The sequence below is a fragment of the Pararge aegeria genome, chromosome 12, assembly GCF_905163445.1.
Source record: "Pararge aegeria chromosome 12, ilParAegt1.1, whole genome shotgun sequence".
Taxonomy (NCBI): Eukaryota; Metazoa; Arthropoda; class Insecta; order Lepidoptera; family Nymphalidae; genus Pararge; species Pararge aegeria.
In genome coordinates, this window is record NC_053191.1 from 17728098 (window position 1) to 17754905 (window position 26808).

The 26808-nt window shown below is 36.7% G+C and overlaps 1 protein-coding gene and 1 non-coding gene across 4 annotated transcripts in view; one reads left to right on the forward strand and one right to left on the reverse strand.

Moving 5' to 3' along the window:
- LOC120627783 (GTPase-activating protein CdGAPr) overlaps positions 1 to 26808 on the reverse strand; it is a 110157-nt gene that overhangs the window by 62136 nt on the left and 21213 nt on the right. The gene's annotated exons all lie outside the window — the stretch shown is intronic.
- Positions 18353 to 18425, forward strand: Trnak-cuu. The gene has a single exon. It is a non-coding gene; the product is annotated as a tRNA-Lys (tRNA).

Here is a 26808-nt window from a genome sequence, read left to right on the forward strand (position 1 = left end):
CTCGTATTCATTCTCTTCTATTCTTTTCTCGAGCGGGTGAAGATCATTATCTACACCCATGTACACGCAACAAAAGAATATCATTGTAGTAAATAAAAGCTGTATTTGACAGTTCAAAAATAGGAGTGCTCCGATCGTCACCAAACTTTACAGGATTACTCGCCAGGTCAATCCGGAGATTCCCTGAAAGTTTCATTGAAATCGGTCCAGCCGTTTCGGAGCCAATACGGAACATACCCACACACTTTCTCTTTTATATATATAGATTCATATATTTTGTGTAGGCTCACAGGGGGTGGAGTGCTCTGAGAGTTGATAAAGCTGTAGGAGAAGATCTTTTTTTTTTCCCCGGGGACATAACTGTCGCATGCTCATGCTAGCCGTGCTGGTAAAAAAACGTTTCGTACAGGATTAGTAAAAAAAAAACCGTTGTAAAGACATCTTACGCGGGCAGGGGCTTGTTATTTTTTTTTTCGTATAAACTAACATCAGGTAGTGCTTAATGGTAGCTAAACTAAAACAATGGCTCGATTGTGGAGCCATGACACGTAGCTGAAGACATTAATGAGTGTAGAAAACAAATGATTTGTAGCTTAGAGTTAAGGGGCTACCTTTTAAGCAATGTATAACGAGAATAGCTTTAGTGTTTTTAGACATTAAAAATACAAACTTTCATGTTCTACGTTTAAAGTGCCTTTGTTCGTCTGTGTAACACAGATAAGGCGGTCCTGGGTTCACTCCCTCGTCCGTGCTAAATTTGTAAGGCATATGTTTTTCATCTAGCATCTGGACTGAAAAGATACTCCACTGGTACCCACGCGAAGATCGCCGACCGAGAGGACGGCCGCGGCGTCGCTGGAGTGACGATATTATCAAGGCTGTTGGGGCTACCTGGACAAGGCTGGCTAGAGAGAGAAACAGATGGAAAAGGATGGAGGAGGCCTATGCCCAAAAATGGGCATTCAAATTGACGTAGAATACCTAACATTGACATTAAATACCTAACATTGACATACAAAGATTTTATAAATGACAAAGAAAAATAACAAAAATAATTAAGATTAAATTTAAGATAGCAAATGATTGTAAAATTTTTGACATACACAAACTGACTAAAATTACAATGAATAAATGTATGAATTACTATGTACGACTAAAAATTTACGCCTTTATTTCCAACTTTAATTGACTTAAAGTTGGAAATAAAGGCTTTATTATTATTGTTATTATGTTTTTTATCCAAGAATCAGTACCGGCCCTCTTCTAACACTCGTGCCTCGGAAAGCACGCTCAGTTAAGGTTAAGGTGGAATAGTTCGCCAAACCATATTGGAGCAGCAAGATTTTTTTGTTATTGTCATATGATTAAAATGGGACGACATATCTACTTTTATAATGAATATCCATCACTTAAGATGCTACGCCAAATAAGTCCGAATAATGGCACACTTTGGGAGTCGGTTTGAAGACGGGCCTTTAAATGAAACGCTATACTTTTAATCACCTACCATTGTCGATAAGCGTGCGCCGTTGAACAATCGCTGACATAACGTCTAGTTCGTACATTGTACGGATAAACAAACGAGACAAAACATACACACAGACTATGTGAACAATAGTCCTTTTCATACCATATTAATGTTTACACTTCAGTTATAGCCTATAACAGTTCACTGCTGGACTAAAGGCCTCTCCGAACGGGAGAGTTCATCGTCTAGGTAACTAGCAGTAGAGGCATCGGAATTAAAAAATAAAAGAGAACATTTTATTTAATCTGAACCCTAGTTAATCGTGAGGATACCTGCGTGCCTGAGAGTTTTCCATAATTTTCTCAAAGGCGTGTGGCGTCCACCAATCCACACTGGGCCCGCATAGTGGAGCAGAACCGCAAAACCGCAAATCAACCTTAGCGAATAACCATTAAACCGAAACTAAATAGTTTTTTTCACTGTTTCGTACATAATAAAAAAGTGTGTTGCAGAAAAAAATATAAGTGGATGTATTGCAAACATTACGGTTGTTATGAGAAAAAAAATAACTGTTTGGATGTTAGCACCGTAAAGTTGTGACCACAATGGTGAGAAAATTGTAAACTCATTGCATGAGAATTACTGAAATTTACAAATGCTTTTTTTTTTTTCATTAATTATAATTTTTAATTCTGAAGAGTTTTTGGCGTCCTTCCATTATGGTTTAGTAAATGGGTGGGCCGGGTCCAATACCTACCCGGCAGAGGCAGTTGTGGAATATATAATTTCCGATTTTTTGTTGTGTGCCGGGCAAGCACACAACAAAAAACCATGAGAAAATTATGTCTTCCCATTATGTCTGCCGCTACGACGCCACAGTATGAGCTACGAAGACACAGGCATACGGAGGCAGACACACACACACACACACAGTCAAACTTACAGCACTCCATCGATGATGCGTCGGGGGTTAAAAGTCTGATTTATACGTCCATTCCATCCTATAAAAAGCACGGTGTATATATAGATATCATCATCACACGAACCCATTCACCCAGAGCACGGGTCTCCTCCCACAATGAGAAGGGGTTAAGGCCGTGGCCACCACGCTGGCCCAGTGCGGTTTGGTGGACTCCACACACCTTTGAGAACACTATAAAGAACTCTCGAGCATGCAGGTTTCCTCACGATGTTTTCCATCACCATTGAAGCAAGTGCGAAAGGTGCAGAACTCATTTGTGGGACTGAGTATACGCGTTTATAATATGATTCCTAAGGTAATTTTGGACCTACCAATGCATAAGTTTAAAGAATGTGTTAAAACACATTTATTACAGCGAGGTTATTATACAATTGATGAATTTCTTAATGACAAGGTTGCTTGGAAGCATCCGGCTCCGCTTTCATCTCTCACAAGATAGAAAAATGAATTTTGAAATGTAAAATGTAAATTGTTAATGTTGGAAAAGAGCAACTGCTGAGTTTCTTGCCGGCTTCTTCTCGGTAGAATCTGCCTTCCGAACCGGTGGTAGAGTCACTACACACAGACAGACTTGACGTTTCAAAAGTGCTTATATTAGGCATACTTGAAATAAATGATTTTTTTTGAATTTTGATATTTTAATTAATTAAAACGCACATAACTCAGAAAATTTACATTTCCCAATGCCCTATCACCGCGTTGGTGTACAGATGCGAAATGGTATTCCTTTCCTATTCGCGTGTGTGCACCTATCCCATACTATAAATCATCCATGCAAATCAAGTTTTTGCAACCTATCGACCGTGAACGAGATGCTAGCGAGCCTGAATAATGATTTTAGTTCCGTCAACAAACGTAGTACGATTGAATGTAGGCATATAGAGTACGTGTTGTGTTGTGTTGTTTTGCGTGGCTAAACGGTGTCGCTAACTATTGGGCCTCATAAGAAAGTTCAGAGTCATTTAACGTGCGACGGGGGAGAGCTATGCTCTGATTATGTTTGTGTGATCAAATAACTGTCACGTTGGTCTAGAAGTTCGAGTATGTTTTATTAGGGATCGCGAGTTCCATTACCTAGTTAAAACGAAGAATTGACCGCGATCTAATTTTAAAATATTCAGCCATCTTGTTGCTCATAACACTACAGTCTACATGGCGTTGTGTGTACTGTCGTAGTATGTCTTTTTTTTATTTATTTAATCTGCTGATAAGCGATGATGCAGTCTGAGATGGTAGCGGGCCAACGTGTTAGGGGTTATAGCATTTATCTGTATCTCTTATAATTGGTTTCCACGCGGCAACGTAAAGCTTAGCGGCACGTGTTGGTCCGTAGGGGGTAAATAGCGATGGCCGGATCCTCCCATAAGATAAGTCTAGGGTAAGTTTCAAAAAAGAATATTTGGCTTTACCAGCGATCAGAACCGTGTCCTTCCAACCAGAGCAACATTCATAATTCATTTATTTCAAGTAGGCCTAATATAAGCACTTTTGAAACGTCAAGTCTGTCTGTTTGTAGTGATTCTACCACCGGTTCGGAAGGCAGATTCTACCGAGAAGAAGCCGGCAAGAAACTCAGCAGTTGCTCTTTTCCAACATCAACAATTTACATTTTGCATTTTAACATTCATTTTTCTATCTTGTGAGAGCTGAAAGCGGAGCCGGATGCTTCCAAGCAACCTTGTCATTTGCGCTTCCCACTACGCCTTTTCTTAAAAAAGTGATTCTCAGTTTGGAATTAGAACATTGGTATCTCCGTGCCTCGGAGAGAACGTTAATCCGTCTTCGCCCCGGTAATTTCAACAATACATGCGATACGAACAGGTCTCTACGCGACATCGCACCGGAACACTAAATCGCTTAGGGGGACGACTTCGTCGGTAGTGTGGTATCTAGCCACGGCCAAAGCCACCTACGAGACCAGAACAGAGAAAATTCAGGAAGCAGATACTTAGCTTTATAACGAATTTTTTTAACGTCAAGTCTGCCCGTATGTAAAGACATTACCACGAAATATCAAACGCGAAGGCAAATTCTACCAAGAATCTTTTAGGCGTGCGATTGAAACAGACAAAATAGAATGTTCGAGTTTAAAAAATTGAGCGAACCTGCGGTCTCTGTCATTATTTTTAGCGACTGTCACGCGGTAGTCGCTAAAAATATGAACTTGATGGGCTGACTTTTTTGCGCTGGACTGAACTTCTGAACTGAAGGCAACAAACAGTATACAAATGTATATTCGTACCAACCTCTAGGAAAAATTGAAGCCTGTTAAACAAACTGTTCTCGTAATACTTTTAAAACGCACAAAACGCGCATGAGTATACGTTGGAAACAGCTGGCAGATGAATATGTATTAGTGGTTCAAACATATCACGGGGAAAAGGTTAAAATGTTATCTTCTCCCGCAGCTTTATAATTCAAGCAATTTAAATATCACTTTGCTTTAAAACGGTGAAGGAAAACATCGCAAGGAAACCTGTGTAGCGGTCTCCACATTACAAAACTAGATGGCGCTACAAAAATCCTGCATCGTTGCGTTGCAGTGCAGTCCCAGTAGGGAATCCTCTTAGGGCGCGAATGTAATTTACACTTCACCGTTTTTATTTATAAGCTTTAATTAAACCAATGCTGTTACGAAGTATTTCATAATATCAATCAAAGAGTATACCACGTTACGTAATTGAAATGATTGTAGGTAACTATCCATTGATAATTGCGCGTCCACTTAACAATTACAAACGAAACCAAAAGTTTACGACTGCCATTAAACAATCATCGACGACGTATGCGGTGCTCAATTAAGTTTCACGATCATACAGTGCAAATCTTCTTTCGTAACTGGCAACATTTTCGAGGTTCTGGAGGGATTTAATCAACGATACAATTTTTAAAGGTGCCGAAGTGATCTTAATCCTCGTACCATTAGACTCGCTCCTGGCTCTTTATTTTTGACTCCAATTTACTGATGCCATATTTTCGCTCCACGCCATGTGACGCTTTAATAGGAGTAGGCAAGGAAATGAAATTATAAATATTAAAAAAAAACTAGTCCCAAGAGCACTATTATGAGAAAGCACATAATCTTCTTAAGTTAAAATTATCATGGTTATTTCAATTTTCAAATTATTTAAGACTAGTCTAGACTAGCAGTAGTCCGCGTTCTTCGTCCGCGTGTATTAAGGTTTTTTACAAATCCCGTGGCAACCTTTGGTTTACTTGGGACAGAAGGTAGTACCTTCTGTCCCAGGAAAACAAACGGTTTCATATATTACTCCTCGTCCATTCAACTAACTATATCCTTGACGAAAATCAAGTTTATTTGTTCCTTAGTTTTGACGTAAAGGAAAGGCAAAAAACAAACCAACCACCAAACTAACACAGTTACACATTTATAATATTAGTAAGGATTGCCCTATGGCACAATGCCCAGGAAAGAGCTTCTCTCTCAAAAACTATAAGAGATAGGCTAATGAGGGTTATCGGACTTCGATAAAAAACTACAGCTTTCAGATTACTATCATCAACAGATGTTTAATTATTATAATGTCGAACGGCTCACATACGCATCACAAGATAATTTAGTCTAGCATTTTCTCGTCCTATTTCTATAAGATAAGTACATGTTAGCTCTACAGGACCGGCGCAGCGGTTTAAAGTCCTAATAACACTATTTTTTTTCCTTACATATGGGGTAATTCATAACATATACTGACAACACCGTGACACATTAGTTTCACGGATTGGTCGCGGGGAAAGTGAACGGGCGCGGTTTGCAGATAACTTGTGTATTATTATAACTTCCCACGTATATTTACCAACATCAGCTGTGAAATGTCGTCTTACTGTTTATAAACGAACCTTCGCCAAATTCTACCTTTTGTCGACCTCCCTGGCGTAACCGTGAGCGTAGCGGCAATTGGAATTTATTATTTTATTTTGACCTATTGCTTGTGGCGGTATAAACATTATCAAACTAGATGGCGCTACAAAGGTACCACATCGCGCTTAGGAAGTGTTCACAAAAGTTGACCATATTTATACAACTTCCTAAGATGAAGGGTTGCACCTCAAAAATCTTCCTATTGTTACGGTCGACCACGTCACCTGCACGTCCCGTACAATGCTAGTTTCTTCTTGTTAGATCTACTTCTTCTTGTCTCTCTGCATACTTGAATAATTTCAATTAAGTTACTATTATTCCTTTATAAACCTCTATGTGCAAATCGGATGTATCTATATGTTTTAGCTAACAAATAGTTATTAATTGTAGTGCCTGGCATACAATCAGTTGGATAGAAAGCGGACCGGTTTAGTACCAACCAACCGGTAACTCACAGGCGGGAAGATGAGTTACTATTACAACTAGGTATAGGTGTACAGCTGTGTGGGTCTTATAAGAAGGCTCCGAGTCACTCAGCGGGCGACGGAGAGAGCTTTACTCAGAGTATCTTTACGTGATCATATCGGAAATGAGGAGATCGGTAGAAGAACTAGAGTTACCGACATAGCTCAACGAGTCGTGAAGCTGAATTGAGGCAGAACACATAGCTCGGAGAACCGATGGCGATGGGGTCCCAAGGTGTTAGAATGGCGTCCCCGCACCGCTAAATGCAGCGTTGTTCATCCCCTAACGAGGTGAACAGACGACATAAAACGAGTCGCTGGGAGCCGCTGGACACAAGCGGTCCAGGATTGTGGATTTTGGAACGCTCTACAAAATACCTATGTCCAGCGGACGACGTCAATCAGTTGGAATGAGGACGATGATGACGATAATAGGAGTAGAAGCGGTTATTGACTCGTGGGTAAACCTCGGGCATCGCTTTCGGGGGGACTGAGTTCGAAACTCGACACGCACTTCTAACTTTTTGGGATTATGGTCGTTTTTAATTGAGAGAACATTGGGAGAACCTGCATGCCTGAGAGTTCTCCGTAATGTTCTCAAGGCCGTGTGTAGTCTAGCAACCCACACTTAGTCGTCGTGGTGGACTACGGCCTACACCCTCCTCATTCTGCGAGGACAGTAAATGGGTTGATGCTGATGATAGGTGTACAGTTAAGTGCTTTCATCCAACAGTCTTTACGGAATTCTTGAGTAGGTACTTCGGTCACATTGCAAGGAGAGAGTGAGACAACCTTGAGCAGATTGTGATCACTGGCAAAGTGAAAATCTGCACTCAAAAATCTTCACGAGTTACACAGTTCCTATTTATCAATTTTGGCCCACGTTTTACGACTTCGTTAGACGAACAGGTTAGCTCGCTCTGCTCACTTACCACCAGATGAAATTGCAGTAATGCTAAAGCGTTGTGGAATAAGCGAAAGAAAAAAGTTCGGCACGCTGCACTGACGACGACGTCACACGTTATAATCCAGTTTACATAACTGTACCGCAGTATGATCGTATGAGCGGGAAAATGGGCTAATTCTATTGTGTGCGTGGGAAAATATCCGATGACCTCTGAGAGAGCCTTTAAGTTGGAAGCTGTTCAGTTCAGTTCCCGGAAAGGGAAATTCAAATCTTTGGTAGTTATGCCTCGCAGTTTTACCCGCAATAACTATTACGGGTCGTATTGTATGTTAATAAATAAAATAGCAACTCAAATTATAAATCTAACGAATTTTTTTGTAATGGGACTGGTAGTCCAGTTCACGATTCATTTGTTTCAAGTAGGCCTTCTTTATATGAAGAACATAGGAACATAAAAACACCTTTACAGCTAAAAGTAGGTACAGCTGACCACTTTTAACTTAATGTAGAAATTTATAGTCTAATTCAAAATATTATTATTCTAGCCATTTAGACTAAAGGTTGTTTATTCTTTTCGTGCATTGAACCAGCGACTTAGTGGGTCTAACCTTATTCCATTTTTCCTATCAGAGACTTCCTTTCGCCCAGGTGTGGAACATTGTTTAAGCTGATGTTGATAATTCGAAAGAAACAGTAAATAGGTAAATCTGCATGCTAAACCGGTATCGCCGTACTATAATCATCATAATATTATAATCTATTGCGGTATTTTAGATAGCGATCATCTCTTGTAACGTCCGTCGGTATATTAATTTCTTTAAACATATCCGCTCAGCCAATAAATCATTTACAGTTAGTTACAATCAAAAAGATTATAGCATTCGTTTAGCCAGGTCTAACAAACCTTTTCAAAAAAAAATTGAATCGAAATTAAATTCTATTTCCCTCTTTTAAAACAATATTTATTCTGGCATATTTCGAGCAACGGAATCTCATTGCTCTGTTATTTTACGCCGCTGGTGAATATTAATAGTGAGTTGACAATTACCAAAGTAACGTTAAGTAAAGTTTTCTTTTAATAGGACCTCTTTGAAAGCATTACTTAAAAATTTATAAATACACTAAACCGCCTTCCATATTATGCTCCTCTTCCACGTTCTGATCATTGAAAAATGATCGATTCACTAAACTATTGCAATGATTTAGAGTGAATCTTTGACCTGTTACACCGCATTGCAGCAGCTAAGCTAAACCCAGCTGTGTGAAACTAATTGGCTTAGGATGGTGATAGTCCTCCGTCACAGAATACCACCACAAAGTACGGGTTAAACTAATAATAATCCTCCTTTGTCTGGTTAGACATAGATAAACTATCCTCATTTCAACAGATCAAACATTGATGGACGTTGGGAGCCCCAGGTGCTCGAATGCTGCGCTTTCCAGTGCGGGGTCGCGAGACCGCGTAACAGTGTCCGTAGACCCCCCACTGGATGGGCTGGCGACATCAAGCGAGTTGAAGGGACTAGCATGCTTATGTCTGCCGTTAAGCCACAGTGCTTTTTCGCTTTGAAAGGTGTTGGATTAAGTTGAAAACACCACATTGTATAATATGTCGTGTTTGCATGCCCTGCAAAGTTTTGCTCTGTTTATAATCGATGATTATCCGAGTCATCTGATTGGTCGGCCAATTATTGAGTCGTTGGTCACATACGTCAACATGCCTACGTCCAGCAGTAGACGTCTGTCGGTACATCAAGTTTTAAACTAAATTCAACATTTGATATGTCATGTCATCGCCCCGAGTTCACTACACCTGAGTTGACGTTAACCGTTATACAAATGGTATAAAAAACCTAACCAAAGCCAGTCATTGCGTACCATACAATACACAATCAATGTGTAAATCATTGTTAGCGAACGCAAGGGAAAAAAGTTCTAACACTAGGCAGATATCATTAGTTACATCTGAGTGCAACTCAAACTACTCAGACTGGGTCGGAGCTCTTAATCCGCCTGGGCTATGAGAGGAGGTCTGTGCCCAGCTGTGATGACGATATTTGGTATGTCAAGAGTCATTACGTCGTTAAAGTACGTATAGCATATAATGTCACAGTGTCTTGCCCATGGTGTTCGAATGAGACCAAGATAGACATTCGGCATTATAGAGGCATGCACTGCAATCTTTGCTATGTTAAAAAAGCCTAAAGAGTAGTTGGTGTTTCTATGAAATTATTATCTCAACCATTATATTTGTTTTATAAATAAAATGGTTTATTGTTTTTTTAATTCAAAATAAAGACGACGAGAGACAAAGTCTTAGGGGTAATGTTTACATGATTTTCGTTAATTTGTCGTTTTTTGAAATAAGTTTAAAACAAACTAATGAAATGGGAAATGGGATGATTTTTTTACTTCATATCTCCGTTAAATTTGCACATATTTCATTAATTTTTTTATTTGACAGTGTATACTACCAAGCATGAAATGAAAATGAAATGAAATGAAATGAAATGAAATGAAATGAAATGAAAATACACTTTATTGTACACCTAACAGAAATTAAATTATAAACAAAAACAACACAATGAACACAGGTACAATGGGCGGCCTTATCGCTAAAAAGCGATCTCTGCCAGGCAACCCAAGCCAGGAAAGGAAAAAAAACAAAAATAAACACAGACTTAAGGGTTAGTAGGTTGTACACAGGAGAAGAGCAGTTAACAAATTAAAAATAAATATATATATCAATTACTATATCATACAAATTACAAGCCAACAACACAAAGAAAAGTGACTCCGAAGCAAAAAAAAAAAAAAAATGACGAATTAGGGTGGCATAAAATGTTTTTTAAGGAGTCTTTTAAAAATCGGTAGTGACTGCGCGCGCCTAATTTGAAAGGGGAGAGAGTTCCATAGCCGAACAGCTTCAACTGAAAAGGATTTAGAATAGAAAGAAGTACTATGGGAAGGAATTTTTAGTATAAGATTATCTTCAGAACGGAGAGAGCGACAGTGAGAATCACTGAGAAACTCAAACCGTTCTTTAAGATATGGAGGAGTAGCTGGATTGAACAGAACACAGTATAAGAGAGAAAGAATATGAATATTCCTGCGAAGGCGAATTGGAAGCCACTCGAGTTTGTCGCGAAATTCTGAAATGTGGTCATATTTACGAAGGCCAAATATGAACCGTATGCAAAGATTTTGAATGCGCTCGAGTTTATTAAATTGCTCCATAGTTAAATCAAGATAGCAAGTATCAGCGTAATCAAGAATTGGAAAGAGGAGAGATTGAGCTAGCGCAATTTTAGTTGGTATGGGAAGGAAATTACTTAATCGCCGAAGAGAACCTACAGCTGCAAACATCTTCCTGCTCACCTCACTAATCTGGGGAACCCAAGAAAGAAATCTGTCAAAAACAACCCCAAGATTCTTGACTGTGTCACTAAATTGTAATTGGACTCCATCAAAAACAACAGAAGGTAGGGTAGTCCAATCTATCCGTGAAATTAAATTCTGACTGCCTATTATAATTATTTTTGTTTTAGATGGATTTACCCTGAGTCCATAAGATCTACTCCATTGTACAACAGCTTCTAAGTCCTTATTTACTTGTTCAATCGCTAGGGGTAGATCTTGCAACTTAGATTGGGTATATATCTGTAGATCGTCTGCATACAGGTGGTAGAGAGAGGATAAATTCTGAGTAATTGAACTAATGAAAATTGAAAACAGGAGAGGAGACAACACGCCACCTTGGGGCACACCGGCATTTATTGGACACCATTCTGAATATGAATTTTCAATCCGTATCCGCTGCCGGCGGCCATGCAAGTAACTATGAAACCAGTCAATGACACTAGGAGATATGTTAAGAGAGCATAAAATAGTTAAAAGTAGATCATGATCAACATTATTAAAAGCATTACTGAAATCTAATAATGCTAATACAGTTACAGATTGATTATCCATCCCGAAACGGATATCTTCAGTAATTTTAACTAAAGCAGTAGTCGTACTATGACCGGAACGAAAACCAGATTGAAATGGATTTAAAAGGTTACATCGAGTAAGAAACAGGGTCATTTGTCTATGAACTATCCGCTCAAAGACTTTGGACAAAAAGGGGAGAATAGAGATAGGCCGATAATCAGAGAAGCATGCGGGATTCCGATTTTTAGGAATTGGAGTTACCTGTGCATTTTTCCAAGAACTAGGAAAAAGGCCAGTATTAATAGAATTATTAAAGAGGAATGTAATGATAGGTGCAAGTATTTCAAGGAGTGGTGTGATCATCTTACGACTAATGCTGTCTGTACCAACAGCATCCGAGTTAACCTCTATAATACTTCTCTTAACATCACTAACGTCAATTAGACTAAAAATAAATGCGGGATCATTCGGGGTGGGCAAAGCTAGAATTTGATTTTTTGTATTTAATTTAGTAGTACTATCAATTGTACAAGAAGAGGAGAAGTGCTTATTAAGCTGGTTTAAATTAACATTATTGCAGGGAATATTCCTATTTGCTTTCCCAACACCAAGAGATTTCAGAAATTTCCATACCCTACCAGAGTCTTCCTCTTCAAGTACGGATTTATGAATATGGCGTCGTTGCTTATCTCTACATAACCTGTTGCATCGATTTCGAATTACTTTGTACTTGTCCCTATTAGAATCTGTAGCATTAGATTTGAACTTAGATTTTGCAACATTCTTCTTGTGCTGTAACGTTTTTATCTCCTCAGTAAGCCAAGGAGCAGGAAGATGCTTGATTCTAACTGGACGAATTGGAGCATGAACATCGTACAGTTTTGTCAAAATTGAATTAAAAATATTCACCTGCTCATCAATACTGATTCCCGTACGAACATCGTCCCAATCAGCCTTAGCTGCATCCTCCAGTAAACGTTCCAGGTTCATACCACTAAAATTACGTTGCAAAAGCATACTTGACTTTGCTTTTGGTGGACGTATCTTATATGATAAATAGAGCAAATCATGATACGAAAAGGCATCTGCAGGGCACTGACCATGCTTAGCTACATAGTCAAGAGAAGAAACAAGAACCAAATCTAGAAGAGACGCGGTACAATTTGGAAAAGAGTGGGTTGCTGAAAGAGGAAGAATGCGTAAATTTGCTGCTTGTACCATAGACTTAAGGCGCGAGGCACGGAAGTCGTTTTTTAGAAGGCAGGTATTAAAATCACCCATTATTATCGTATGCTGATAAAGTGGAATAAGTTGGTCTAATAAGCTTTCAAATGTAGGGAAATAGTCTATGGCAAGGCTAGGATTATAAAAAACACCAAGTAACAATTTAGCATTGGAAAAATTTAACTCAATGAATAGATGCTCCGCCTGTGGAGTTTCTTGTGATTGCGATACCCTAATTACTGTAAATGGTATGTGCGAGCGCAGGTATATAGCAACACCCCCCCCAATACGGTTCGTACGATCATTCCGAATGAGGTGGAAACCAGGAAGACCATAAGATGTGGAGGATAAACAAGGCTTAAGCCATGATTCGGAAATTAGGATTGCATGAATATTCTTGCAATCGAAAGCTGAAAGCATATCTAGGTAATGCATGTATTGTCTAATTTTAATGAAGATCTGATGAATATTGTCGGAGATCAAGGACATAATTCTTCACAGATAACAGCAAGTCGCAAGGCATATGGGACAACGATCGAATACATGCGTACAATCCTACTAATATTATAAATGCGAAAGTTTGTGAGGATAGATGCATGGATGGTTGGATGTATGTATATTTGTTACGCTTTAAGGCCACAACGAATGAACCGGTTTGGCTGAAATCTGGCAGAGATACCTTCAATGTAGTCTGGAATAGCTCATAGGCTTCTTTTTATCCCGGAATAGCAAACATCTTCTACAAGATAGCATCGCTATTTGTTCCGTATTTGTCTTTCAATATCGGTGCAACGGAGTTTTAGATGGACGTGGTTTTTTGGATAGGCATAGTTGAAATATTATAAAGCTTTTAAATTTTGTTTGGTTGAACGCGCTAATCTCAGAAAATTCTGTTTCGTTTTTTTTTTCAATTTGTAGTAACAATTATGGCTATATAACATCACGCTACTATCATTAATGAGAAATGTTGCAAAAACTGCAAAAAATATCCTTTTTAAGAGATTCTGATCCGTGCGATGCGTGAACGGTAAACGTTTCGCCAAACGACGGAAGTATTTAGTAAGTATATCGATTGTTGGAATTTTTGTTTCTTTAAAGTTCTATAAAACAGTCCGCGACAACATACGACTATTTTTTGAAGTCGACTCATTCGTGGACGAAGTCGCGCGGGTCCGCTAGTATAGCAATAAAATAACAACTTGACACATACAAAGATCACGATCAAGCGTAAACTTAATAAAAAAACGCAATGAAACGAGTGACCCAAATATGAGAGTAGCCAGTAAATAAAACATTTCACGCCGGCCTATGGTCCGAGCTGGTATCACTCACGCTCGCATATAATACAGTTTCTCTTAGCATTACTAAAACTAACACTTTCTAGTAGGGCTGTGCGCACGACCTTTAATAAATATAGTTTTACAAACACCTAAAAAAGAGGATGTCGACCTCGTTTTTTAGATTAGATTTTTTAGAGAAATTTCATTCTCGGGCCTCTTTGCGGAAGCGTATTAATAATGTAAAAAAAGGGAAGCTAAGATTATATTATTAAAGAATAATGGAAAAAAATATGTTCATACCTATATGCGTGTGCTAAGATATTAATATTCAAGCTAAAAATAATGATAAACTAATATTATGCTTATGTAGGTATAATATTAATTTATAAATACTGATAAAAAATAGTTTACTATACTTGTGTTCGTGCTTCGTTTGTGTCCACTACAAATTACATAGCTAAATATGAATAAAATAATAATTCATATAGTATACAAATCCATATTAATATTATAACTGCAAAAATGTGTTAGTTTGTTTGTGTGTCCTTACTTTACGTCCTAATATAGGACATACAGGAAAACCAATACCAACGGTTATGTCGGGATTTTTTAAAAAACCGTAATAAATGCGGACGAAGAACGCGGGCCATAGTGCTTCTATAGTCTTTACATAAATTACAAATTAAAAAAACCGCGGCTTTCAATATCGTAAACATTATTTATTTTTGCGAAAGCGTTTTTAAAATCACTATCCAATGTTATTCATCAGGTTATTTTTAAAAAACAAAAACATACGCTAACAAAGTCACTGGCAACAGCTTCTTCAACAATAGATTAATAATCTTGACTGCTATTAAGATTTTCTTTCATAATTCTTTGATGTGCTTAAAATATATGAAAATAAAATAAATTAAAATAATGCCACTACAAATTTAAAAAACTGTTGTGTATTACATACATAGCTTTAAGTTTTTTATTTTGTCAAACTAAATTACACACACGCATACACACTTAACACCAGTCAAATATTATTTGTTAATTGAGCTTCATTATTCGGCCCAACATAAAAGAGAAGAGTGTTGACAACCCTAGAGAAAACTTGCTCATAAGCATTATGCGATAATACGAGTAACGGCCGCTAAATCTCAAAGAAAGGCTATGACTCGCAAATATTTAATACATAATTAATAATACCTATATGCTTTCGTAATTTTATAATAATTTTCTTATATAATCCGCTCAAGGATACGATCCTTCTGATATTACCGTTAGTTTTCCTGGGACAGAAAGTAGTAGGTATATGTTACTCCTCGTCCTTTCAACTAACTATATCCGTGACGAAAATCAAGTTAATTAGTTGCTTAGTCATGACGTAAAGAAAAGACAAACAAACAAAACAAACACCAAACAAACACAGTTAAACATTTCTAATATTAGTAAGGATTGCCCTATATTGTGCCCAGGAAAGAGTTTCTCTCTCAAAAACTATAAGAGACTAGCGTACCAAGCCCGCTTCGCCGGGCTAGATTTTGCTTTATTTTATTTAAACAATAAACTTACATCACACAATTTTTAATTTAAGTCTCATAATATATTAAATCATTTATTTCTCTCCGTATTAATTCTCTTCTATTCTCTTCTCGAGCGGGTGAAGATCATTATCTACACCCATGTACACCCAACAATAGAATATCATCATAGTAGATAAAAGCTCTATTTGACAGTTTGACAGTTTAAAAATAGGAGTGCTCCGATCGTCACCAAACTTTACAGGATTACTCGCCAGGTCAATCCGGAGATTCCCTGGAAGTTTCATTGAAATCGGTCCAGCCGTTTCGGAGCCTATACGGAACATACCCACACACTTTCTCTTTTATATATATAGATAGAAGATTAGTTAATACTAATGTTAGTAAACTAAGGATCCTAAACACATAAGCCGCCGACCCGCCTACCTAGCCCGGCGGCTTCACACCATGTTAACAAGTTGAAAAACTTTGACGTCAGTACGAAAACAACTATGTTCTTCCAAAACAGCCTAGCTACATTTCAGCGGCAAGTTGTGGAAAAGGTAAATTTATGTTTTATATTTTTTGATGTGGAATTCAATTTATTTGTTAAAAAATTTAAAGTATTCAGTATCGCTAAGCCTTAAATGAGGGGTTTGCTGCTGTCCGCTGAGGAGTTCTGTCCTCTATCTCCAACCACATTCATCAGATCTTCACAAAGTTTGGGCAAAATTAAACACATATTATAACCTCTATAGTACAAAAATAATTATTTAAATTGGTTAGGTATAATTTGTCGGAGTTATGGTGTAAAATCGTCAAACACTTTTATCCTCTCTCCCAAAGGAACCGGGCTTAATGTCGGGATAAAAGTATCCTATATTACTTCTAATACTTCCAAAAATATGTGCATAAAGTTTCATGAGGATCGTTTAAGTAGTTTTTGCGTGAAAGCGTAACAAACAAACTTACATTGACATTTATAATATTAGTAGGGATTATAATATCGTATATATCGTACCGATCCTCATGAAACTTTGTACACATATTCTTGGAAGTGTTAGAAGTAATATAGGATAGTTTTTATCCCGACATTAAGCTCGGTTCATATGGGAAAGGGGATGAAAGTGTTTGAAATTATAACCGATTTGAATAATTATTTTTTTACTATAGAGGTTATAAAATGTGTTTAATTTTGCCATTTGCCTTTGTGTAGATTCTGATGAATGTGGTTGGAGATAGAGGACAGCACTCTTCAGCGGACAGCATCAAACCCCTCATTTAAGGCTTAGCTATACTGAATACTTTCATTTTTTTAGAGTCGCGGGCAACATCTAGTATTAAATACTCACATGTTATACAAAATATAACATGTAAGTACAAATATAAATATATATTTTTAAATTGAATTAAAATTAAAATGTCAGTTACGGCCATATTGAATTCAGAGGGCTTCTCACTTTTAGGCATGCTTATTATACCTACCTAAGATATGACAAGGAAAAGCAGGCAAATTGGGGTAAAAATGCTAGTTCGCTGTCCGATAGGCAATAAGTACCTAAACCTGGATCATATTATACATATTTTTAAATTGTTTACGCGATTATAGTAAACCAGCAAGGTGTTAAAAATATGTTTGCATGGTAAGCAAAAAAAAAAAAATTTTCAAAACACCGAATTCAAAGTTCAAACAAGATGCAGAGTGAAAAAAAAAAATTCAGCGAACAGGCAAACTCACTATTTCTTTCGAAAGATTTAATTTAAAAAAAATGGATTTTTAGTACAAAACTTCCATCTGTTATTTTACGCATATTTCACAAAAATATACCATAACACTGCTCAGTGGCGTGCGTACAGGGTATCCACACAGCGGGCAGATGATATAAAAGGGAGAAAGTCTTTAGCACAAGTTATAAAAACTTAAGACTAGACTACCTTATAAGAACGCCACTGACGCTGCTCTAGACTTAAGAGCTATTTGGATTAATTGGTCACAATTACAATATACCTTCTAAGCGTTGTTTTTCTGCACTAGCGAGTTATTTATTTTGTTACATACTATATTTCTTTTTATCTATATAAAATTTTATATAGAAACTTCGAGATTAAACCCAACCTATGATAAAATAAATCTGGTAATTCCACAAGCAGGCTGCACAATGCTGCTTTCTCTCTGTATTACCTTAAACAAACCAAAAAAAAACGTTAGTAAATGAAACATTTTTTTTTTGCTATCGGTACCGAATCAAAGTTTTCACTTGCCACCTGCATTCTATCCGTCACGCGAACTATTCTAGTATATTATACGATACGCAATATATATTTATACGTTAGCTTTCTTGTTTATACATTGCATTTATTTATTAGAAACTTCAACACCATATTAATAATGATTAATAAATAGTCTAACTGTTAATATATTTATATATTAATTAATAAATAACATAAGCTGCACAAAGAAGAAAAAAATTTAGGAGTAGATTCCTGTGGTGGAAAGGTAGGCACTTAAAAGGAAAAAAAAAGATGGCAAGTTTCATGTTGCCATACAAAATAACCGCTCAGGCGTGCGTCAGTATCATACTGAAGCGGACGCTCGAGCGGTATTCCAAATTGAATGTATATATTTATAAGCGAACTTGCCATATCATTGAACATAATATTATTTTCATAAGAAGCAGTAGTGATAATTCAAAGGTGAACACAACAGCCCGGCTAGCTCAGTCGGTAGAGCATGAGACTCTTAATCTCAGGGTCGTGGGTTCGAGCCCCACGTTGGGCGAAACACCTTTTTAGTTTTTATTTTAAAATTTTTGTAAATTGCGATAAAAATGTATGTTTGAGTCGGCTGCGACCTTGCGCAAGCAATTTCAGATTTCCCTTGAGATTACGTCATTCTACAACCTATGTTTCCAATCGCCGGAAAGCGAGCTAAAGGCAAATGGCGAATTTCTTCACATTTCCTTAAGTATAGAGTGGATTCGTTTTTGTGAACATTCGAAGAGTCCCGTTGAAAAGTTATCTCTTAAACGAGTATCTATTCAATTAGCTAAAGCTAATATTATAAATGAGAAAATTGGCTGAACTGATATCTGTGTGTAATTTTGTACAAAGATAGTTTATATCCTAACACAAGGACTTTTTAGACACAAACTTTTTATCCCAGTTTTCCCACGGTAACGGGAATTATCAAATTCAAAAATGTTTTATTCATGTAGAACTTATCACAGGCACTTATGAAGTGTTCATACATTTAACATGTTAACACTAATTTTAGGTGGTGGTGATAACCGCATTCGTTAACTTAAAACTAAAGCTAGGAGGGTTCCAAACGTGCCCTGGTCTAAGAAGAGCCCACAGCAAACTTAGCTTTTTCCTTAGGTTTTGTTTGTTAATGCCATCTCACAGTCTCGTTAATGTTGAGTTATAAAGTAAGAGCAATTCATACCCAAGCTTTTTTAACATACATGTAATACTTAATATTATAATAGGATTTTTCTATAACTTTACGTTTTATATAAACTTTCAACTTATTTAGAGAGATCTCAGGGATTTTATTTGGTAATTTGTTATTTAATACTTTTATTACTGGTCATACATAATATATAAAAGCGTTTTTTTCTGACTGTTTGTGACCTTATTTCTATCGACACTTCTCGTCTAATCCCAACCTAGATACTTACAGCATCTATAATAGTTGCTTGTGTATTTTTTTAATATCAGTTATTAACGCAGTTGCAAAAAAACAAAGTAGTCTTACGGTCTTAAATATAAAAATATTCGTGACACGTGCATTACATTGTAAACATTATCATTCCGCGACCTTCAACGTTACAATAAAGTTGAGGGGACAGTAACCTTATAGGGTACTAAACAGGGGCTGGTAACCTTCAAAACTACAATGACAGATCACGCACACATCGAAGCTTTCAAAGATGGCGGCTTAGAGCTGACTGGTGAACCTGGCTAGGCGCTGGTGATTCATTAGGTGCAGAAGTGATGCACTTTAAAAGATAACTCGGGGTCAAGTGCCTTTCTATCGAGCGCGCTTCACACGCGCCGCGTCAGTTTTTTTTTTTTTTTTTAAATCTTTTCAATAAGCCCCTCTTCAAGACTACACTAGTAAAAAAAAAAATAGAAAGCACACTTAAGTCGGGCGTGTTAATGTAACTTCTATGTAGGATAAGCAATATTAATAGAAAAAATAAACTTATAATATTATGAATTAAAAGATATGAGAAGAAAATGCCTCTTTAATTTAGTTGATTCATATATTTAAATACGCAAATCTTTTCTATTATCAAATAACACTAATAAAATTAGAACGTAAACCATAAATCGTAAATTGCACCAAGTCTTGGTACACGCAAAACTCGATTCTAAAGCTATAATATTCATGCCATACGGTCAATGCTTGGGAATATTTTTTCCAACAATATATTTTTTGAGGTTTTTTTTCTTTTCATATGACAGGACTGCCAGTTGGATACCATACGGTTCAACAGGAAAAAAATAATAAAAGGCTTGGCAAGTTTTTAGGATTTATAAAAAAAACAACACAACCAAACTTCATGTGTTGTTATCGGCATAACTATATATATATATATATATAAAGTTGTAGTTGTTAATAACAATATACCGGATGTTTGGTGCATCGTGTGCCAAATCGAATCTGATGATTGGAGGGGTCTTTGGCTATCTCTTCAGCCCTCGTAAAAAAATCTTGCTCAAACGGTTTTTTTTATACTGATTTTAAATTGTTTTTTTAAAAATTGTAAAAATTCTACATTTAAATTTTAATAAAAAATAAAGTTGTTAAGTATTAATTAATTTTCTTTTTAATCTTTAATTTGTAACGTTTTACGCTTCTTTTGAAACTAGAATTACACGCCAGCAACATCTAGTTTTTGTTTTACAGCCCCGCAAAGTTTTTTTTACGTAAAAAAATAAGCTTGAACGTCAACTTTCGGTTTTAATAAAAAAAAAACTAAAAGTGATCATGTTCTTCCAATTTTTTTAAAACATCTCTGGACTGTCCCCTTTCTAATGGTGTGCAATATGCCATGAAAAGTAATTAGTAACATCACTAATTTTCAAATTTTCTAAACTTAGTCACAATTTTCTAATATTCAACAGATGAAAGAAAAACAAGTTTTTGCGTAAATAAAACTCACAAGCAGGTAAAATTTTTAAATTTCGTAGGTTTTACTTGAAATAAAAATAATACATTGCATTTGAAACATTTATTTCATAATTTTTACAAATTCTGCTCAAATTGTTCACCCCTGTTTCGAATGCAGGCCCGACATCTTTGACGTATTGTTACAGTTGTAGTCCGAAGCCGTATTTCGTTCTTAATTGTACCGAAGGCCGCTTCTATGCGTTGTATTAGTACCTCCCTCGTTGGGACTTCTGTGGCGTATACTAGCTCTTTGGCACGTCCCCAGACATAAAAATCTAACGGAGTTAAGTCTGGGGAACGTGGAGGCCATGCAATAGGCCCATCGCGCCCAATCCACGAATTGGGGAACACATTATCGAGGTATTCCCTCACAGTTAAACGCCAATGCGCGGGACAGCCGTCATTTTGAAATACTATGGGCACATCTTCATTAAACACGGGCACCTCGGCCAATAATTCCGGCAGATCATTTTGCAGGAACTCTAAATAATTATCGCCATTTAAGTTATCAGGCAGGTAGTGCGGTCCAATTACCTGATTCCCAATCACTCCTGCCCAAACGTTCACACTAAACCGTCTTTGAAAAGATTGCTGTCTTTTGGCATGTGGGTTTTGCCGTTTCGGTGCCCAATGGTGTAAATTGTGCAAGTTAAGAATCCCTTCTCTGGTAAATTTGGATTCGTCAGTCCACAGTATTCTTTTTAAAAAATCAGGATTATCCACATCTGTGTGTAACAAAAACCGACAAAAGTGCATTCGTCTGTCAAAGTCGCCACCCTCAAGACCTGCAACAACCAAAAATCTTTTTAATTCCCCTTGAGCAGTAATTAATTGCACTAGAAGATTATGGATACCTGCTAAACAAAGGCAACGTCAAACAAAGGTTTTAAATTACGTACCTTGAACCGGAGTCTCGTGGAATGGATATTTTTCGTTTTGTCGAAGGACTTTCCACACTTTCCATATTGAAATATCAAGTTGTGCCGCCACATATCTAATGCTTCTTGTGTCGTCTTCCTCAAAAAGTGCCAGTATTCTCTCGTCCACTTCAACATTATGTCGCACAACATGTCCCCTTGGTTCATGAAAATTGACACTCCCAGTCTCGCGTAAACGTCGGTATGTGTCTTGGAAGACTCTGCGGCCAGGTAATCGTCGACCAGGAAAGCGTTCCTGGTAAAGTCGTTGCGCTGCACGAGCGACACCACGGGCTGCACCATAAACCATTATGATGTCCGCATATTCCTCGTTAGAGTATGTCGTCATTGCAACAACAAAAAAGTCAACAAAGTTTAACAATAACACCAAAAGTAAATAAAACGTAACAAAAAACAACAAAACTTAACGAAAACTAAATAAAAGAATCGTGGAGTACAGTAAGCTAGCACACACGTTAGGCAGCAGAGGCAGTGATGTCTCGACTAAAAAATAAGATGGCCGCCGTGTCGACGCGACGCGGGGCCCGTTCGCGATTGGTTCAAACAGGTTTGCACTATGCAAGAAAGGAATAGAAGATAGATTTCGCTTCACTAGAGTGAAAAAACTATTTTTGCCTGTTTAAACGAACAACGGGCGTATAACTTTATGAAAGAGACAGAAAATGTCATCTGCCTTGTGAATTGTGAGTGTTATTTACGCAAACCCTTGTTTTTCTTTCACCTGTTGAATATTAGAAAATTGCGACCAAGTTTAGAAAATTTGAAAATTAGTGATGTTACTAATTACTTTTCATGGCATATTGCACACCATTAGAAAGGGGACAGTCCAGAGATGTTTTAAAAAAATTGGAAGAACATGATCACTTTTAGTTTTTTTTTTATTAAAACCGAAAGTTGACGTTCAAGCTTATTTTTTTACGTAAAAAAAACTTTGCGGGGCTGTAAAACAAAAACTAGATGTTGCTGGCGTGTAATTCTAGTTTCAAAAGAAGCGTAAAACGTTACAAATTAAAGATTAAAAAGAAAATTAATTAATACTTAACAACTTTATTTTTTATTAAAATTTAAATGTAGAATTTTTACAATTTTTAAAAAAACAATTTAAAATCAGTATAAAAAAAACCGTTTGAGCAAGATTTTTTTACGAGGGCTGAAGAGATAGCCAAAGACCCCTCCAATCATCAGATTCGATTTGGCACACGATGCACCAAACATCCTGTATATGACCATCATCGGCCTTTCATTGTTTCGATGTCATCATATGAGAGGTGGATATATTAAATACCAGTGTCGTGAATTTTATACATGCCCAAAAGCGTTGCCTACCCGATTTTTAAAGTGAAACTCTTATTACATCGTCACAGACTTTTTCGATTGTGTGTTACATGTCGCGTGACGATTAGGCGTGGAATATAGATAAAGTGACAAGCGCTCGTCAGAGCAGCCGAGCAGATTTGTGCAAGTGCTCCATGTAATATTCGTTACATTTATAAACTGCGAAATTCATGATGAAGATGGAATTGATAATAGAATGATTGAAAATTATTGAAATCGGATCAAAATGACTTAACGATTATAAAATATTGTTTTGAGTATTTTACTATGTGTATATCATCTAAATAATTGTTATGCATTATGTGTGTGGTACTCTAAGATACTTATCATTTCCATCATCATTCCCATTTTAGAAGTATAAAATAAGATTGATGAAGCGATTTTTATACCCTTAATGGAATATTACTCCGAAAATCTTTAGTTAAATGTCTATAATGTGAAAAAAAGTTTCAGTTTTACCGTGGTTTCATAAAACCACACAATCCCTTTTTTGGTAATAGCAAAAAGCAAGTTTAGTAAGGTGATAATAATTAGGACCGACTGCTTAAGAGCTTGATCGGATTCGATTTTGGAACATTACAACTAAAATTAAACCTAATTAACTAAGTTTATAAACGTGTTTGTTCCCTGCACTTTTCTATACCAAGTTTTTTTTTAAACTTTTTAGTTTCTTAAATCAAAATAACCAGTTATCCTTCCCTGCATACCCTAAATATATAGCATAGCAACATTAGCTAAAACTATTGTTGTAATAATTTCACTTAAGCATGTACAGCGAATAGCCATTTTGTCAGTTATATTGTCAAGAATCTTTTGTAGTTCTTTGTACCACATATCATGATAATAAACATATAACACACGACAATACACACATTGCTATATAGTCCCAAAGTAAGCGAAGCTAAGTAAGGGTAGCTTGTGTTACTTATAATATGCAAATAACCAGCCAGCTGACACCCAGACACTGAAAAATATTCATGTTCATCACACAAACATTTTAATGTTGTGGGAATCGAACTCACAGCCTTGAAAAACCCGCTGCCCAATCGGACGTCTAAAGTTTTTAACGAGTGCAAGCACAATTTTTTAACTTCTGGTTGGTACTTAAAATTTTTCATGCAAATTAAATGTCCTAAAAAATGTTGTACAGCCCTGAGAATCTAACCAAAGAACTAAAGATTCTTAGTCAAATGTATATATATTCTACTAGCTGTAACAAATCCCGTGGGAACCGTTGGTTTTCCTGGGATAAAAACTAGCCTATGTTAATCTCCGTCCTTTTAACTAAGTCAAGGATTGGTTGCTTAGTTAAGGCGTAAAGTAAAGACAAACAAATAAACACACTTTTGCATTAATATTATTAGTATGGACTAGACAAAGAGGCAGTGAAGTATATCCGTACACCAGCGTTGCATGTGTTAAAACTCAAAAACTCCAACTTATCGATCGCGCTCAGCACTATAATGACATCCATGGCGTATTTCACCTCCGCTAGGCTGTAATCCTATGGGGGTAGGCAGCGGTGACGTCACGCGTCTAGGCGGGTGTCGCGACACCGCGGCGCGGGCACTCGCAGACAGAAGTTTAATAAAGTTTTGCATGTGATATTTTTGATAGACCGTAACAGTACACTAACACCGTAACACATCTCCCAGCGGAGGGTTTGATGATCACCACGCTGGGCAGACGGGTTGGTGATCGCAATAGAAGGTAGCAGTAACAGCACCAACATAAACGCGGACGAAGTCGCGCTCAACAGCTAGTACCTACTAATATTATAAATGCCAATGTAAGTTTGTTTGTTACGCTTTCACGCAAAAACTACTTAACCGATCCTCATGAAACTTTGTACACATATTCTTGGAAGTGTTAGAAGTAATATAGGATAGGTACTTTTTATCCCGACATTAAGCTCGGTTCCTTTGGGAGAGGGGATGAGTCTGGCGATTTTACACCATAACTCCGACAAATTATAACCGATTTAAATAATTATTTTTGTACTATATATGTTATTGGGTTTAATTTTGCCCAAACTATGGTTGGAGATAGAGGACAGAACTCCTCAGCGGACAGCAGCAAACCCCTCATTTAAGGCTTAGCGATACTGAACACTTTAATTTTTTTTAGATCTACAACTAAATTTCAGCCACATCAAAAAACAAAATCAAACGGAGACGCAGTCGCGGGCAACAGCTAGTTTAGTATAAATGTCAAATGAGTCAGTTACGCATTTAAAGTAAGGCACCTTTCGCCATGTACAATGCATGCTAGGACCTCACAAGTTAAATCTTTGCTAACTGCATATCACTCATTTTAAATATTTCACAAAAGTAGGCGTTACTTTTTTTTATAAGAATAATTGATTAATTTGCTACAACCGGACAATCGTCCGGGTATATTGAGTATACTGACGCATTTCGCTCCGCTAACGGAGTATGAGTAGCAGATTTCGATTTAGTAGGTATAAAAAGTAATAAACAAACAAGTATATTTAGAGATTTTCAAAAAACTTTGCAATTTAAATTTTTATCTTTAAAACTGTTGAATTTTATACACTTTGCTAGTCACAATTGATCCGTTTGAAAATATTGGTAATAAATAATCCTAATTGATTATGATATTTGCCACTAGCTGACGTATAAGTCAAGAAGCGTGGAGTATATGACATACCCTCGTAGTTTTAGTTTTAAGTTTACGAATGTGGTTATCGCCATCATGTCACTACCGTGTAATTCTTATGTACGCATAAAAAGTGCCACCTACTTGAATAAAGATATTTTTGACTTTGACTAAACTTACGACCAATCCAAATTATTATTTATAAATAGCGAAAACTAAGTAAAGAGACGTCTGACGTAAGCGCTACGTCAGTTAGAAAAAAATCTGAGTTACTCCCTAGAGAAGTTTTATTTCAAAAAAATATCTTTATCACACACATTTGTCCGAGGTTTATAATGAGCAAATGTAAGTTCGTAGATGAACCATTCTCTGCGCAACTGTACGAGTTACCCGGAAAGGCACAAATGACTGAGATAGTTTCAGGATAACCAGTCGCCCCTTAATAGCATTTCGGGGAACTTTGCGAAGTCTGAAACATCACATCGCTGACTCAGACTCTTTTAACGTCTGAAAAATAATATCTTCCCATCATTATTGGTTTGGCGCAGTTGTGGGTTCAATCCGCGGCAATATGGGAATTTGTATGCAACATTGTACAGTAATTTTATAAAGTGGATAAATAACCAAACTTTTGACAACTATATATTTATATTTGCCAGGTATTTTATTAAATTGATTAGAATTTTTACAGATACCCTAATAATTATTAATTAGTTAATATAGTTAGATTTCAAGAAACAATTAAAATTATATTTTATTAAAAATCAATGTTCATGACATTGAGTTGGTAGGTATTTTGATATAAATATTGATTATTGATAATGCTGACTGCATTATCAATAAACTTCAGTCCTACATGGACTCGTTCGATGCAAAGATACCTCCCGTCCCCCCCTGTTTAAGTCGTTTATCAATATACTAGACTACATAAAATAAGTAATTCATTAAAAGAAATTGTATACAATTTTACAATAAATTTCATATCTTGGCGATGTCTCTTAAACAGTTAAAAGTTTGTATTAAACGTAAGCTTATAGAAAAGTCCTAGTTGTGTCCTAGTAGTCCTGCTTGGGTGTAAATTACTGCTTTTA